The sequence below is a fragment of the Odocoileus virginianus genome, chromosome 2 (assembly GCF_023699985.2).
Source record: "Odocoileus virginianus isolate 20LAN1187 ecotype Illinois chromosome 2, Ovbor_1.2, whole genome shotgun sequence".
NCBI classification, from domain to species: Eukaryota; Metazoa; Chordata; class Mammalia; order Artiodactyla; family Cervidae; genus Odocoileus; species Odocoileus virginianus.
In genome coordinates this window covers 33,397,077-33,412,802 of record NC_069675.1, presented here as the reverse complement: position 1 = coordinate 33,412,802, position 15,726 = coordinate 33,397,077, and the positions used below count along the sequence as shown (strand labels likewise).

Here is a 15,726-nt window from a genome sequence, read left to right as displayed (position 1 = left end):
ATTATTGTATAAGCATTAAACCCTAGTTTGGTGTGCATCACAGGCAGTTCATTAATAGACAGCAAAGACAGGAAGGAATCTCACCCTTTTACATAAGCAAGCAGATAATATCCATCTCAGACATTTTCTTCAGATAAACAATAACCAGTCCTTAAGCAAAGATTTGTACCATCTAAAACCACATATAAGTGTTAGCTGCTTAGTTGTGTCCAACTCTTTGAGACCCCATGGACTGTAGCCCACCAGGCTCCTCTGTCTGTGGAATTCTCCGGGTAAGAATACTGGAGTGTGTTGCTATTCTCTTAACCAGGGGGTCTTCCCACCTCAGGGATCGAATCACATAAAGTTCATCCTAAATTTAACTGACTAACCTAGACAGCATATTAAAAAGCAGCGATATTACTTTCCCACAAAGGTCTGTCTAGTCAAAGCTATGGTTTTTCCAGTAGTCATGTATGGATGTGAGAGTTGGACTATAAAGAAAGCTGAGCACCAAAGAATTGATGCTTTTGAACTGTGGTCTTGGAGAAGACTCTTGAGAGTCCCTTGGACTGCAAGGAGATCCAACCAGTCCATCCTAAAGGAGATCAGTCCTGGGTGTTCATTGGAAGAACTGATGTTGAAGCTGAAACTCCAATACTTTGGCCACCTGATGCAAAGAGCTGACTCTTTTGAAAAGATCCTGATGCTGGGAAAGATTGAGGGTAGGAGGAGCAGGGGACGAGAGTATGAGATGGTTAGATGGTATCACCCACTCAAGGGACATGAGTTTGAGTAAGCTCTGGGAGTTGGTGATGGACAGGGAAGCCTGGCTTACTGCAGTTCATGCAGTCACAAAGAGTCAGACATGACTGAGCGACTGAACTGAACTGAACTGAACTGAAATTTACCTTAGTTGGGGTAACCATCTGTATTAGTTAATTGACCTGATACATACAAGAGAAAAAGAAGCTTTTATCCTTATGAAGAGCTTCCCTGGTGGCTCAGTTGTAAAGAATCCACCTGCCAAAGTAGGAGACTTGAATTTGATCCCTGGGTCAGGAAGATCCCCTGGAGAAAGAAATGGCAACCCACTCCAGAATTCTTGCCTGGGATATCCCATGAACAGAGAAGCCTGGCGGGCTATAGTTCATTGAGTTGCAAAAGGGTCAGACAGGACTTCATGACTAAACAACAAATCTTTATGAATGGAGATAGGTTTGCAATTTGGAGCCAGGTGTTAGCTGAACTGTCAGATGTCAGTTCCCATGCTCCCACAGAAACTGATGATAGGGGCATTATCTCTTTTGCTGTTTGTCAAGGTTTTTAAAAAAATATTCCTAGGACCTTGACAAATACTTTCCTGGATTGTAAAACTGGCAACAGGCTCTAAAAAAGAGTGGGGGCGAGGGAGGAAATGGTTCTGTCCCTGTTTTTATCAAGGAGAAACAGGCCTCTTATTTTTAAACTTTGTTTTTACACTATCATCAATCTAAAGACACACAGCTATAAACAAATACCAATCTGTGGTTATTAGTAGGACTGTTTTTCACAGTGATACGGAACAGCAATTCAGAAACTGCTTTCTCTGCTTTCTCTGATCGAGAGAAAAAACATACATATTAAGGATAATGGGAGCCACGTTCCCCACTGATAGGGAAGGGAGTAACAAATACTGAAGTGAAAATATTTCGAATGCACTGTTTGGTGTTGGTTTGGAGTTGGAGGTGTTAGCATCAATTTACATATATTTTTAGTATATAAAGGTAGATAAAGAAGAAGATACAGAGACATGCACATGTCTACATTCAGAAACTGAACTTCCTAGCTCAGCCATTGAGAAAGCCTAGATGAGATAATGCTCCAGTGGTAACATTTGTGCTTATAAAATATCATTTTGCCTTGAAAGGAGTCTAGTCTCCTTGAGGAAAGAGGGATGATTACAGAGATGGAATTGGAAAGGAAAAGATAAGGCAGAAACATCTTTTTGATTGAGAAGGAAAGAAAATTCTCAAATAACGTGAGAACGTGTCAAAAAGACATAGTAGTCAGTTTGAGGAGATTCTCACTGTCTAAGTTCTAGACAACTTGAGCAACAAAATTAACACAGAGTAATGGATTATATAACAAATGTAATTACAATCTCTGTGTCCATAATGATATAATATGTAAATGAGAGTACAGAAACATATGGAGGAGAACGGAAAACTCTTCAGGAAAGGTACAAGGAATGGCAGATATCAAAATCATAATTTGGCAATTACCAGAATAGTCATTTTTCTTGGAAAGGCCAATGAAAAGTGGACACTGTACAATAATGTGGAATGGAAGAGACCATGGAGCATCTGGAATTAGTCAACAGAAAACACATAATCTTCCATCAGGATAATGCAAGACAACTGTAATCAAAAAGTTATATAGTAATAAGGGTTGATGAAGTCGTAGAGAAATTGGAGTTTTCATACACTACTGGTGGGGATGTAACTACAGAATCACTTTGGAAAATAGTGTGGCATTTCCTCAAAATGTTAATCATAGTGTTACCATATGACTCAGAAACTCTACTCTTACACATGAGAAATAAAACAAAATAAAACAAAAAATTTTTGCATGCAAATGTGTATAAACAGCATTATTCATAAAAGTCAAATGACAGAGACAAACCAAATGTCTATTAACTAACAAATGGATAAAGGTAATATGGTAATTCATATAATGGAATAATATTTGACCACATAAAAGAATAAAGTCCTAACACATGTTGGGCTTCCCAGGTGGCAATAGTGGTAAAGAACCCACCTGCCATGGCAGGAGATGAAAGAAACGCAGGTTTGATCCCTACATTGGGAAGGTCGCCTGGAGGCGGGCATGGCGACCCACTCCAGTATTCCTGCCTGGAGAATCCCATGGACAGAGGAGCCTGGCAGGCTACAGTCCACAGGGTTGAATAGAGTCAGGCATGACTGAGTGACTTAGCACACATGCATGCTCTAACACGTATTCCAATATGGATGGACCTTGAAAACATTAGGCATGTGAAAGAAGCCAGTCATTAAAAAAATAAATAATAGTATCATATGATCCTATTCATATAAAAATGTCCAGAATAGAAAAATCTACAGAGACAGAAAGTAGATTAGTGGTTGCTTAGGGTTAGGGTGGGTGGAAGATGGGGGAATAGGGAGAGTGACAGAGAGTAATGCTATGGCATTTCTGCTTGAGTTGACAAAAGTGAGGTAAACTTACTATATGATGGTTGCATATATCTGTGTGAATATACTAAAAAAAAACATTAAATTGTTTATTTTACATGAGTGAGTTTTAGGCTATATGAATTGCATCTCAGTATAGGTACTCCAAAGGAAAAAAAGAAAAAAAAGAAGAGGCATAAGAGGAAGAAGTGGAGGAGGGGGAGAATGGAGAACAGAGGATAAGGAAGAGGAAAAGAAGATGGAGGAGGGAGATGGGGCAGGAAAGAGGGAGAAGGAGAAGAAAGGGAGGAAGAGGAAAAAGAAGCAGCTAGGACACAAAAGAAAAGTCTGCAGCCACTCAGTTAATTCATCACATTTTCTAAGCTTGGTGAGGGATAGGGAATGTGGGAAGAAAGACATATCCTGCCCAGCTAGGCAAATGCATTAAATCGCAGCAATCTGAAACAAGTAGAAGACTCAATCTTTTAGAAATTAAAATTGACTTACTTACAAGAACTAATGTGATAATGCTCTTCATATCAGATAAAAGACATGAGAAAAATAGAATGTATGATATTTGATAAAGTATTGAACACTAGATATGTAAAGATATTTAGTATCAGAGACATGCAATGCACAAAAATGTTGGATGCTACAGATCCATCATAATTCTGTAAACAGTTTCAATTATAATTCACTTGCAATGCTACACTAATTTTTTTGTTTTGATTCATTACAAGATGTGTTTCCTGCACTCAATTAGGTTTTCAATGGATATATAACAGCAAGAATTCTGAGACTAGAATTTTTTTTAATTAAATGAGTTAATTCCTAGTTAATTACAAAAGAGGTATAACACTTTATTGGGCGAGTAGATAATATAAATGTATTGAAACATAATGAATACTTCTCTGAACTTCATTAGGCTTTCAAATACCCATTTCTATTTAATTATAACTAAATCACCACCATTTATTGCTGAGTTGGAAACACTTTCAAATAATAGCCTGGTTAGTACTGAATTAAAGCACAATCCTATGGAAGTCTCTACATACAGACAAATGAATTAACTAGGAATAAATTTGTCACTATAAGTACTAGACGAGTTATTATAATTGTCTTTATTTCAAAATATGCAAAAACATTAATAAAACCTGTAGGCTCAAAACAAAAAGGTTGTATTTAAAAACTTAATTTTTGCTGCCCTAAATGGCTTCTCATATCAGTGTTTTGCCTTAGACCATTTGTTATTTGAGCAGTTTTGTACTAAATTTTGGAGAAGGAAATGGCAACCCACTCCACTATTCTTGCCTATAGAATCCTGTGGATGGAGAAGCCTGGTGGGCTGTGTCCATAGGGTCGCAGAGTCAGACAGACACAACTGAAGCGACTTAGCATGCATGCATGCATTGGAGAAAGAAATGGCAACCCACTCCAGTATTCTTGCCTGGAGAATCCCAGGGACAGAGGAGCCTGGTGGGCTGACGTCTATGGGGTCACACAGAGTTGGACACGACTGAAGCGACTTAGCAGCAGCAGTGGCAGTACTAAATTCTCCAGGCCCCTAACTGAAAGATACTTCAACAGTTATAGATGAAAATAAAGCATAACTAATTTAAAGTGACTGGATTAAAAACATTCATCATTATAACAAAAATTATAATATACCATACTGGAAGAAAGTTTTAATTCAGTTTTCATACATTTGAAATATAAGTCCCTTATCAGATAGATAATTTCCAAATAACTGAACGCTACAGATTTTACTGCTCATCAACCACTAGAACATAGTGCCAAGATTACGTATGATTAATGGTCACAGCTCCATAGTGATATTTTAGTGATATTCTGAACCCAGTTACTAGACTAATTCAGTCTTCATTTGGCATTTATTTCTTGTGTTTGAAATGAACACTAGTAAGATAATTTTAAAATAAAATTGTAAATAGTATATGTATCAATACAGAATACATTAAAATCCTAACTTCAATATTAAGTCCCTGATACTTTGCATAACAATAAAATTCCTTAAGGAAACTAGAGTAATGGAGAATTACAGTCTCCATAAATGGATTTTCTTCTCTGTCTCTTAAGAAGTCTGTCAATGAGCATCATCATCAAGGAAAAGACTTTAAGGATTTCAAGGAAAAGAAGTATTCCACATCTCAAAGCAATCAAATAAGCCTCAAAGTTTTTCTCATATCTAACTAAACTTATGTATGTATGTTACTTCTCTGTAGTCATCACAAGCACATATTCTGTTCAGAATATCTTCTTTATAAGAATGGTTCAACAGTTGAATCTGGAGACAGTTTCTGAAGCAGACTGATGAGTTTACATCAACCCATTCACATTATCTCTATTTAGTTTCCTATATTTTTATAGAATTCAGCAGCTAGTGATGGAGTCTTTGGGTCTAGGACACAGCAGTACTGACTGGGTGACACTGGTTTTTTTTGCCCTTTGCTTTCCTGACATCAACAGAAATAACTGGTCAAGTCCTTGCTTTTCGTTTGTCTTTTGATTCCATACTACTCAACTGATTCACCCTAATCACAGATCCTGTGCTAATGGTTATTTTGAAGTCATCACTCAGCCACTATAGTAGAGAAAGTTCTAGTTTATTTTTGAGATTATTCATGAGGTTTTATATTCCCACAATTACATAGTTGTATGATGCTTTCCTGGACATGTTTCAGTGGGTTGCTGTCCCTTATATTAATAAATGTGGTCTATCAAACCAGACTTTATACTAATTAGCAAATAACCCTCCTCACTCCAAATGGAATTATCACTTGCTGCCCCTGGTATTATGACCCATTGCATTATTGTTGCTTTTGTTTAGTCACTAAGTTGTGTCTGACTCTTTGTGACCACATGGACTGTAACCTGTCAGACTCCTCTGTCCATGGGATTTCTCAGGCAAGACTACTAGACTGAGTTGCCATTTCCTTCCTCCAGGGTATCTTCCTGCCCAGGGATCGAACCTGTGTCTCCTGCATTGGCAGGCATGTGTGTGTATCAGCTCAGTTCAGTCACTCAGTCGTGTCCGACTCTTTGCGACCCCATGGACTGTAGCACACCAGGCCTCCCTGTCCATCACCAACTCCCGGAGTTTACTCAAACTCATGCCCATCGAGTCGGTGATGCCATCCAGCCATCTCATCCTCTGTTGTCCCCTTCTCCTCCTGCCCCCAATCCCTCCCACCATCGGGGTCTTTCTCAATGAGTCAACTCTTCGCATGAGGTGGCCAAAGTATTGGAGTTTCAGCTTCAGCATCAGTCCTGCCAATGAACACCCAGGACTGATCTCCTTTAGGATGGACTGGTTGGATCTCCTTGCAGTCCAAGGGACTCTCAAGAATCTTCTCCAACACCACAGTTCAAAAGCATTAATTTTTCGGAGATCAGCTTTCTTCACAGTCCAACTCTCACATCCATACATGACCACTGGAAAAACTATAGCCTTGACCAGATGGACCTTTGCTGGCAAAGTAATGTCTTTGCTTTTTAATATGCTATCTAGGTTGGACATAACTTTCCTTCCAAGGAGTAAGCGTCTTTTACTCCTTTTTTTTTTTTTTACTCCATTTTACTCCTTTTTACATGGCTGCAATCACCATCCACAGTGATTTTGGAGCCAAAAAAAAAATAAAGTTTGACACTGCTTCCACTGTCTCCCCATCTATTTCCCATGAGGTGATGGGACCAGATGCATGATCTTAGTTTTCTGAATGTTGAGCTTTAAGCCAACTTTTTCACTCTCCTCTTTCACTTTCATCAAGAGGCTTTTTAGTTCCTCTTCACTTTCTGCTATAAGGGTAGTGTCATCTGCATATCTGAGGTTATTGATATTTCTCCCAGCGATCTTGATTCCAGATTGTGCTTCTTCCAGCCCAGCGTTTCTCATGATGTATTCTGCATATAAGTTAAATAAGTAGGATAACAATACACAGCCTTGACATACTCCTTTTCCTATTTGGAACCAGTTGTTTCATGTCCAGTTCTAACTGTTGCTTCCTGACCTGCATACAGGTTTCTCAAGAGGCAGGACAGGTGGTCTGGTATTCCCATGTCCTTCAGAATTTTCCACAGTTTATTGTGATCCACACAGTCGAAGACTTTGGTGTAGTCAATAAAGCAGAAATAGATGTTTTTCTGGAACTCTCTTGCTTTTTTGATGATTCAGAGGATACTGCCAATTTGATCTCTGGTTCCTCTGCCTTTTCTAAAACCAACTTGAACATCTGGAAGTTCTTGGTTCACGTATTGCTGAAGCCTGGCTTGGAGAATTTTGAGCATTAGTTTACTAGCGTGTGAGATGAGTGCAATTGTGTGGTAGTCTGAGCATTCTTTGAGATTGTCTTTCTTTGGGATTGGAATGAAAACTGACCTTTTCCAGTCCTGCGGCCACCGCTGAGTTTTCCACATTTTCTGACATATTGAGTGCAGTGCTTTCACAGCATCATCTTTCAGGATTTGAAGTAGCTCAACTGGAATTCCATCACCTCCACTAGCTTTGTTCCTAGTGATGCTTTCTAAGGCCCACTTGACTTCAGATTCCAGGATGTCTGGCTCTAGGTGAGTGATCACACCATTGTGATTATCTGGGTCGTGAAGATCTTTTTTGTACAGTTCTGTGTATTTTTGCCACCTCTTCTTTTTTTTTTTTTTTCCAGAGTGCAACAGCATTTAATGGTCAGAAATAGTTGTACAGTGTTACAGTCAGCCACAGACGCTGTGCTGGAGGACAGGATCCAGTCCTCCCCCACATCAGGCAAAGCAGTTTGGGGCAGGAGCTGGCACGTGGCTGGGCCACGTCCTCATCCCTGTGGCCTAAGGGGAGACCACCATTTAATATCCCCAGCTTCCACTACTCTTCAGAGGAGGGGGTTTAAGCCCCACATGCAAGAAGCCCTTGCCCCAGTGTCAGACGGGACGCAAGAGTTAGGATCAAGGGGAAACCCTGTGTAAGGTATCATGGAGCGCGACGGGGCAGGAGTTGCCCCGTCCTCTGTCACCCAGAGCTGCTCACTTTCCCAGTTTCTTCATCCGTTCGTCAATGCTGGCAAAGTTCCCCTCAATTGTGGACAGGTTCTCACGCATCGTCGTCTGCATCTGAGTCAGGAGGGCGGCGTTGTCCTTGAGGGAACACGCGATCATCTGCTGCGTGGTGTCCAAGTGTGTCAGAAGCTGGCCAAACTGCACGGCTTGCTCACGCAGCTGCTTGGTGGTGACGAGTCTCTGCACCAGCTCAGGAAGGGAGGTGGCGATGGGGCTCCAGCGCTGCATGGTCTCATATAGCTGGTGCACCTTGCTTTGTGTATCTGCATCCTCTACAGAAGCTTTATGCTTGGCAATTTCATTCACTTTTCCCAGCACGCTCTGTAACCGAGCCTCCACCTGATCCAAAACCGCGAGGTCCAGCGTGCCCACCTTCGCCTGCAGCAGCTCTATAGTATCCATGAGGCAGGCTCGCTGCAGACCTGCTGAAAGGGGATTCTGAGCATCCTGAGCACAGCGTACAGTGGCTTCCAGCTCCGTCAGGCGCTTCTCGAGTTCTGCCACTTTGGCAGCTTGAGAGAACTTGTCCTGCTCAGGCCGAGAATGCAGTTCGTAAGTGACCAGGCTGTTATCTGGGGGGCTCCCACTGGTGGTCTTGCCCCCTGAACCAGTCCCTTTGCTGTTCTTTGTTGCTTCCAGCTGCAGCAGTAGGCGCTTAGCCAGAGCTCCATCGGGGTCAGTAAGGTTGATTGCGGCATCTGGTCCCAGCAGCTTCTCCAGGTGGGAAGCAACCAGCTGCTGCTTCAGGGCAGCCAGCTGTTTAGCCAGCACCACGGGGGTCAGCTTCTCCTCAGTGGTTGATTCCTTCACTGTTGTCTTGATTTTTTCAACTTCAGCTGTGAGCTCTTGGACCTCATGCAGCAGTCTCTGGTACTTTTGCTGGGGTGTCTCCTTCACTCCCAGACCCTCTCCAAGCATCTCATACTCTCCAGATTCATATCCCGTTCTTTTGGTTTTTCCAATTCGATCTGAGAAATCAAGTCCCTTTGTGCCCACTCTCTTGTCTTTGAACTTGTCATAGGCAGCACTGGGATTGACAATGATGTGCTCCACACTGGTACTCGTCAGCTCCTCCGCATCAAACTCTGCTTGATCATCCTCAGGCAGGTCGCTGGTTTCATAAACATCTGGCTCCTTCCTGGCAATGCCGGGAAGGTCGGCGTACTTAGGGTCCGCCATGGCGGCGGCGAGGCGGGGTTGGGGGACCGGGGCCTCGGCAGAGCCGGGACCGGTGCTCGGGTTGGGGAGAGGATGGGTCCTGGTCCGGGTTAAGGCGGCCGCTAAGGGAGCGGCGGAGGAGGCGGAGGAGCCTTGCCACCTCTTCTTAATATCTTCTGCTTCTGTTATGTCCATACCATTTCTGTCCTTTATTGAGCCCATTTTTGCATGAAATGTTCCCTTGGTATCTCTAATTTTCTTGAAGAGATCTCTAGTCTTTCCCATTCTGTTGTTTTCCTCTATTTCTTTTCACTGATCACTGAGGAAGGCTTTTTTATCTCTCCTGGCTATTCTCTGGAACTCTGCATTCAAATGGGAATATCTTTTCTTTTCTCCTTTGCTTTTAGCTTCTGTTCATTTCACAGCTATTTGTAAGGCCTCCTCGGGCAGCCATTTTGCCTTTTTGCATTTCTTTTCTATGGAGATGTTCTTAATCCCTGTCTTCTCTATAATGTCACGAACCTCCGTCCATAGTTCATCAGGCTCTGTGTCTATCAGATCTAGTCCCTTAAATCTATTTCTCACTTCCACTGTATAGTCATAAGGGATTTGATTTAGGTCATACCTGAATGGTCTAGTGGTTATCCCTACTTTCTTCAGTTTAAGTCTGAATTTGGCAATAAGGAGTTCATGATCTGAGCCACAGTCAGCTCCCGGTCTTGTTTTTGCTGACTGTATAGAGCTTCTCTATCTTTGGCTGCAAAGAATATAATCAATCTGATTTTGGTGTTGACCATCTGGTGATGTCCATGTGTAGAGTCTTCTCCTGTGTTGTTGGAAGAGGGTGTTTGCTATGACCAGTGCATTCAAGGCAAAATGATAGGATACTGAAAGAGAAACTCCCCAGGTTGGTAGGTGCCCAATATGCTACTGGAGATGAGTGGAGAAATAACTCCAGAAAGAATGAAAGGATGGAGCCAAAGCAAAAACAAAACCCAGTTGTAGATGGGACTGGTGATGAAGCAAGGTCCAATGCTGTAAAGAGCAATATTGCATAGGAACCTGGAATGTTAGGTCCATGAATCAAGGCAAATTGGAAGTGGTCAAACAGGAGATGGCAAGAGTGAATGTCGACATTCTAGGAATCAGTGAACTAAAATGGACTGGAATGGGTGAATTTAACTCAGATGACCATTATATCTACTACTGTGGGCAGGAATCCCTTAGAAGAAATGGAATAGCCATCACAGTCAACAAAAGAGTCTGAAATGCAGTACTTGGATGCAATCTCTAAAACGACAGAATGATCTCTGTTTGTTTCCAAGGCAAACCATTCAATATCACGGTAATCCAGACCTATGTGTGTATACATACATACATACATACATACATACATACATATTACTACTGAGCCACTAGGGAAACCCCATTCCATTACAATATTGAGTTATCTCAACCTTTTGTCCATCTAACTCTCATGGCTGTATATGCTTGTGGAAACTAATTTCTTCACTTCTACACTTTCTCTACTGATAGGAAATCTTTGACCTGTACCTTTTTTTATGGTTTTACTTTTCTTAAAAATTACATCTCAAGCTCAGGTTTAAATTAGATCAGTATATGATTCTAGTCAAGGTGACACATGCATCTGCTTACAAAATGAAGTGCCACAGATGGAATCTTAGTATACTAACTCTCATCTTGAGTGTAAACATGATTACATACAAGGAAATATTATTAAGACGAAAGAAAAGAAAGGAGAAAATCTTTATTTCTTATGATATTGCTGTAACACTATAGAATATAAGCGCTGACATACAAGGTATTTCCTGAAATTTTTGTGAGTTTATTTACTTTATAACTTGTCACTACAGTTGCTACATCTTCTGGACAAAAACACTTTCCAAAGTTCCTCTGCTGACTAAATAACATTCCTTATGCCATGCTATTGATTTTACAGGGCTACACTTTAGCTTCCTTCAGGCCATTTCCTCCAGGCTACTCTTTACTTCCTAAGGCAATAACCATTTTTAATCTTGCCAACCAAGCAAGAGATGGCTTGCTGACAAGAACTCAGCTGCCAAGCCCCTAGCACACTCTTAGTTCTTCAATTGCACTCAAAGAGTAATGTGACAGATAAGCAGTAAACTTCTTGTTTTGTTTTCAGATTAACCTACTACTCATATTTCAGGGAAAAAGAAATTTCTTCATATGTGAAAAGATAGAGTATAGAAACTTTAGGTAATTTAGGTTGCTTCCCTGGGGATCAAGAATTCCAAACCATGCATTTCTTTCCCTCAAACCTTCTTCAATTCTCACCACTTATGCATCCTTATGCTATTTCTAATAATCAAGGTGAAAAGTCCAGCTATATATAGATTGATTATGTATCCCACAAATTCATATGTTAAAAACTTAATACCTAAGGTGATGATACCACCACCACAGAGGCAGGGCCTTTGGGAGGTGATTAGATCATTGAGGCAGTCTTTGTGAATGGGATTAGTGTTCTTGTAAAAGAAGTCCCAGAGAAATATTTGCCCCTTCTACCACATGAGGATACAGCAATAAGTCAACAGTTTGCAACCCCAAAGAAGGCCTTCACAAGAACCCAACAATGCCTACATCCTTATTTTGTACTTCCAGCCTCCAGAACTGTGTTTTATAAGTGCCCAGACTGTGATATTTTGTTATAGCAGCCTGAACAGACTAAGACAGGTCCTCAGAATTATAATCACTTTTCTTTTCAACGGGAAAATGGAGGCCCCAAAGTGAGAATTTGTTTTAAAGTAAAATAATTCATGGCAAGAACTATGTTTATAGATATGAGAGCATAAGAAACAGAACAAATTATTTTTATATAAAAACACTTTGATTTTTAAATAATTCCTAATATAGCATGGGATAATATTTGTTGGAAAGATCAATTGAGAGATTATGGGCATCTGATAAATAACAAATACATAATAATGGCATTCTGTTATGATTCAATAAGAATAGCAAAACAATTAACAAATTGAAGCATCACTGTGGAAAGGTAACTCTATGTAGATTATGGTGTAATTCTTTTTCCTTTCTATTTTGAAAGGCTTATAGATTCACAGGTAATTGCAAAGAAATGTATAGAGCAGTCTCTAACATCCTTGTCCCGCCTCTCCCAACATTAACATCTTACATAAGTATAATACAACATCAAAACCAAGTATTTGATATTGGTGATAATGATGGAGTTTCTTTCACATTTTACCAGTGCAGATGCACTAATTTGTGTGTGTGTGTATGCAGTTTTATCCCATGCATAGCTTCCTATGTCTACCACCACATGCTCTCTCTCCATTCCAAACCCTGGCAGCCCTTAATCTGTTTTCCATCTCTGTAATTTATTTCAAGAGTGTTGTGTAAATAGAATTCTATAGAATAAACTTTTGATATTATCTTTTTAAATTCAATATAATTTTTTTGAGACTTGTCCCAGTTTTTATATGTATAAGTAGTTTGTTCTTTTTATTGCTAAATACTATTCTGTGGAATTGATGTGTATTACAGTTGACTCATTGGAAAAGACTCTGATGCTGGGAGGGATTGGGGGCAGGAGGAGAAGGGGATGACAGAGGATGAGATGGCTGGATGGCATCACTGACTTGATGGACATGAGTTTGAGTAATCTCCGGGAGTTGGTGACGGACAGGGAGGCCTGGCGTGCTGCGATTCACCGGGTCACAAAGAGTCGGACACGACTGAGCGACTGAACTGAACTGAACTGAACTGAACTGAACTGTGGTTTTAATTTTCATTTTCTTAATGGCAAATGATGTCAACCACCTTTTCATATGCTTATATGTCATGCATAAATCTTCCTTGGTGAAAGATCTCTTCATATTTTTGCCCATTTTACTGACTAGATTGTCTAGTTTTTTTTTTGTTTTTTTTTTTTTAAGTTGGCTTTTGAGAGTGCTTTACAATCTCTAGAAACTATTATTTTTTTAAACATGTTAATTTGAAAATATTTTCTCCCAGTCTTTAGCTTTTCAATTTATTCTCTTCACATAAGTTTCACAGTGAAATTTTAAAATTTTGATGAGACTCTCTCTTATGACTTTTAAAAAATGGATTGTGCTTTTGTTATCTAGTCTAAGGTTTCCTTGCCTAGTGTCAGGTCCTGAAGAGTATCACTTATGTTTTTTTCCCCAAAGTTTTATAATTATGTTACATTTAACTCTGTGATTCATTGCCAATTAATTTTCCTGTAAGTATGAGGTTTTTTGCTATAAGTATGTCCAATTGCTACAGCACCATTTCTGTTGAAAATACTATACACCCTCCACTGATTTATTTATTTACTTTTGTCAAAAATCAATTTTGCATATTTGTGTGAGTCCCTTTCTTGGTTCTCTATTACACTGATCTATATGTTTATCTTTCCATTAGTACTATACTGTCTTGATTATAGTAAGAATATAGTAAGTTTTAAGACCAGTAAGAGTGATTCTTTTCACATTACTTTTCTTGTGAAAAACTGCTTCAGTTATTCCAGGGTTTATGTGTTGCCATGTAAATTTTAGAGTAAGTTTGTCTGTGGCTAAAAAAAATGCTGGAATTTTGATAGGAGCTTTAGATCAATTCAGGGAGAATTGACATCTTTACTATATTGAGTCCTCCCATCCATGAACACCATAAGTATTATCTAGTTATATATGGCTTCTTTGAGCTCTCAATCAGCATTTCATAACTTAAAGCATATAGATTTGTGCACTGTTACATTTATACCTAAGTAGTTCATCTTGTTTGGGATAATTTTAAGTGTTATTGAATTTTATCTTGAATTCCAACAATCCTGCAGAACTCATAAATTAAAAGAATTTTTTTGGTAGATATTTTTGTAAGTTTCTACATCAACATTAATGTACTCTGCAAATAAAAATAGTTTTCTGTTTTTTTCCAACTTGTATGTATTTTAATTATTTTTCTGGCTTTTTTTTTTTTTTTTTTTTGCTATTTAGGGCTTTCAGTTCAATGTTAAAAGTGGTCAGAGCATAAATCAGACTTGTTCTCAAACCAAGAGGAAAAGCAATCAGTCTTTTATCAGTCTTTTAAGTATGATGTAACTCTTTTTTTTAAATACATTGATGGATTTAATTTGCCAATATGTCATTAAGAATTTGGGCATCTAAATTCATAAGATATATTAGTCTATAGTTTTTTTATTTTGAACTCTTTTTGTGTGTGGCTTTGGTGTCAGGTAATATTGGCATCAAAATGATAGGAAGTATGCCCTTCTTTCCTATTTGGGGGAGGGCTTTATAATTACTAATTAAATTTCTGGCCTGGTGTGTATGTTTAGTCTTGCAACCCCATGTACTATAGCCTGCCAGGCTCCTCTGACCATGGAATTTTCCAGGCAAGAATACTGGAGTGAGTTGCCAAATGGTAATAAAATTACACAGGTTGGGTAAACTATTTTTCCTCAACCTTATTGATTTTACCTTCTGTTATCTCTACTTTACTCTGAGACCCCCTAGCAAGGTTTTTACTTGGTTATTATATTTTTCAGCCTAAAATACAAATTCTCTTTTTGTATTTATTTTCTAAGATTTTCTATTTGTTTCAAGAGAGCTTGTAACTACTTCTTAAAGCATTTTTATAATGACTGCTTTAAAATCTTTGTCACATAATTCTAAGAGATGAATAATCTCTGTTGGTGTCAATGATTGTTTTTACTTTTCAAGTTGTATTTGTCTTAGTTCTTGATAAGAGATTTTTTTTTGTTTCATCCTTGACATTTTGCACAGTATCATAGAAGACTCATTTTCCTATCTAAAACTTTTTAATAGCAGGTAGTCAGTCACATTATTAGGCATCGCATGTAGGTTCCTGACTATTTTTGTAAACTGTAAGCTTAGTTTTCAGAAAGTTGGCAGTGATAGTCTTCTGATGTGTTTTCTTCTTCTGTGCTGTACATAGGTACCAGTTGGGCTTGCCAGTGGGAATGAGCTTGGTATGATGCAACCCCAGTCAGTCTTTGCTGATGCTACCACTCTGGGTGTATTGACCCACCTCCTGTCCCAAGGGTGGCATAGGGAACCTGATGATACTGATACTTTAGTGAAGCAGGCCTGTCATCGTATGCCTGTATCCTGTGGGTCAGGAATCCTGCTGTTGCTGTTAATGAAGCAGATGAAACTGCCAGTGTTAAGGTATGTGGCAGAAGATGGGTATCTGTCTGAGGTTTACTTGGCCATCATCAACAGACTATCAGAATGTGTAGTGTGGGAAATGGGTTGGTTTACCTGGATCTGCTGTTGTTATCATCATGTGTAGATCAGACTCTTACTGT

The 15,726-nt window shown here is 39.4% G+C and overlaps 1 pseudogene; it reads right to left on the bottom strand.

The window, feature by feature from the left end:
- Positions 1-8,156: 8,156 nt before the first annotated feature.
- On the bottom strand, positions 8,157-9,538 carry LOC110141924 (dynactin subunit 2 pseudogene; annotated as a pseudogene).
- Between the last annotated feature and the right edge of the window lie 6,188 nt (positions 9,539-15,726).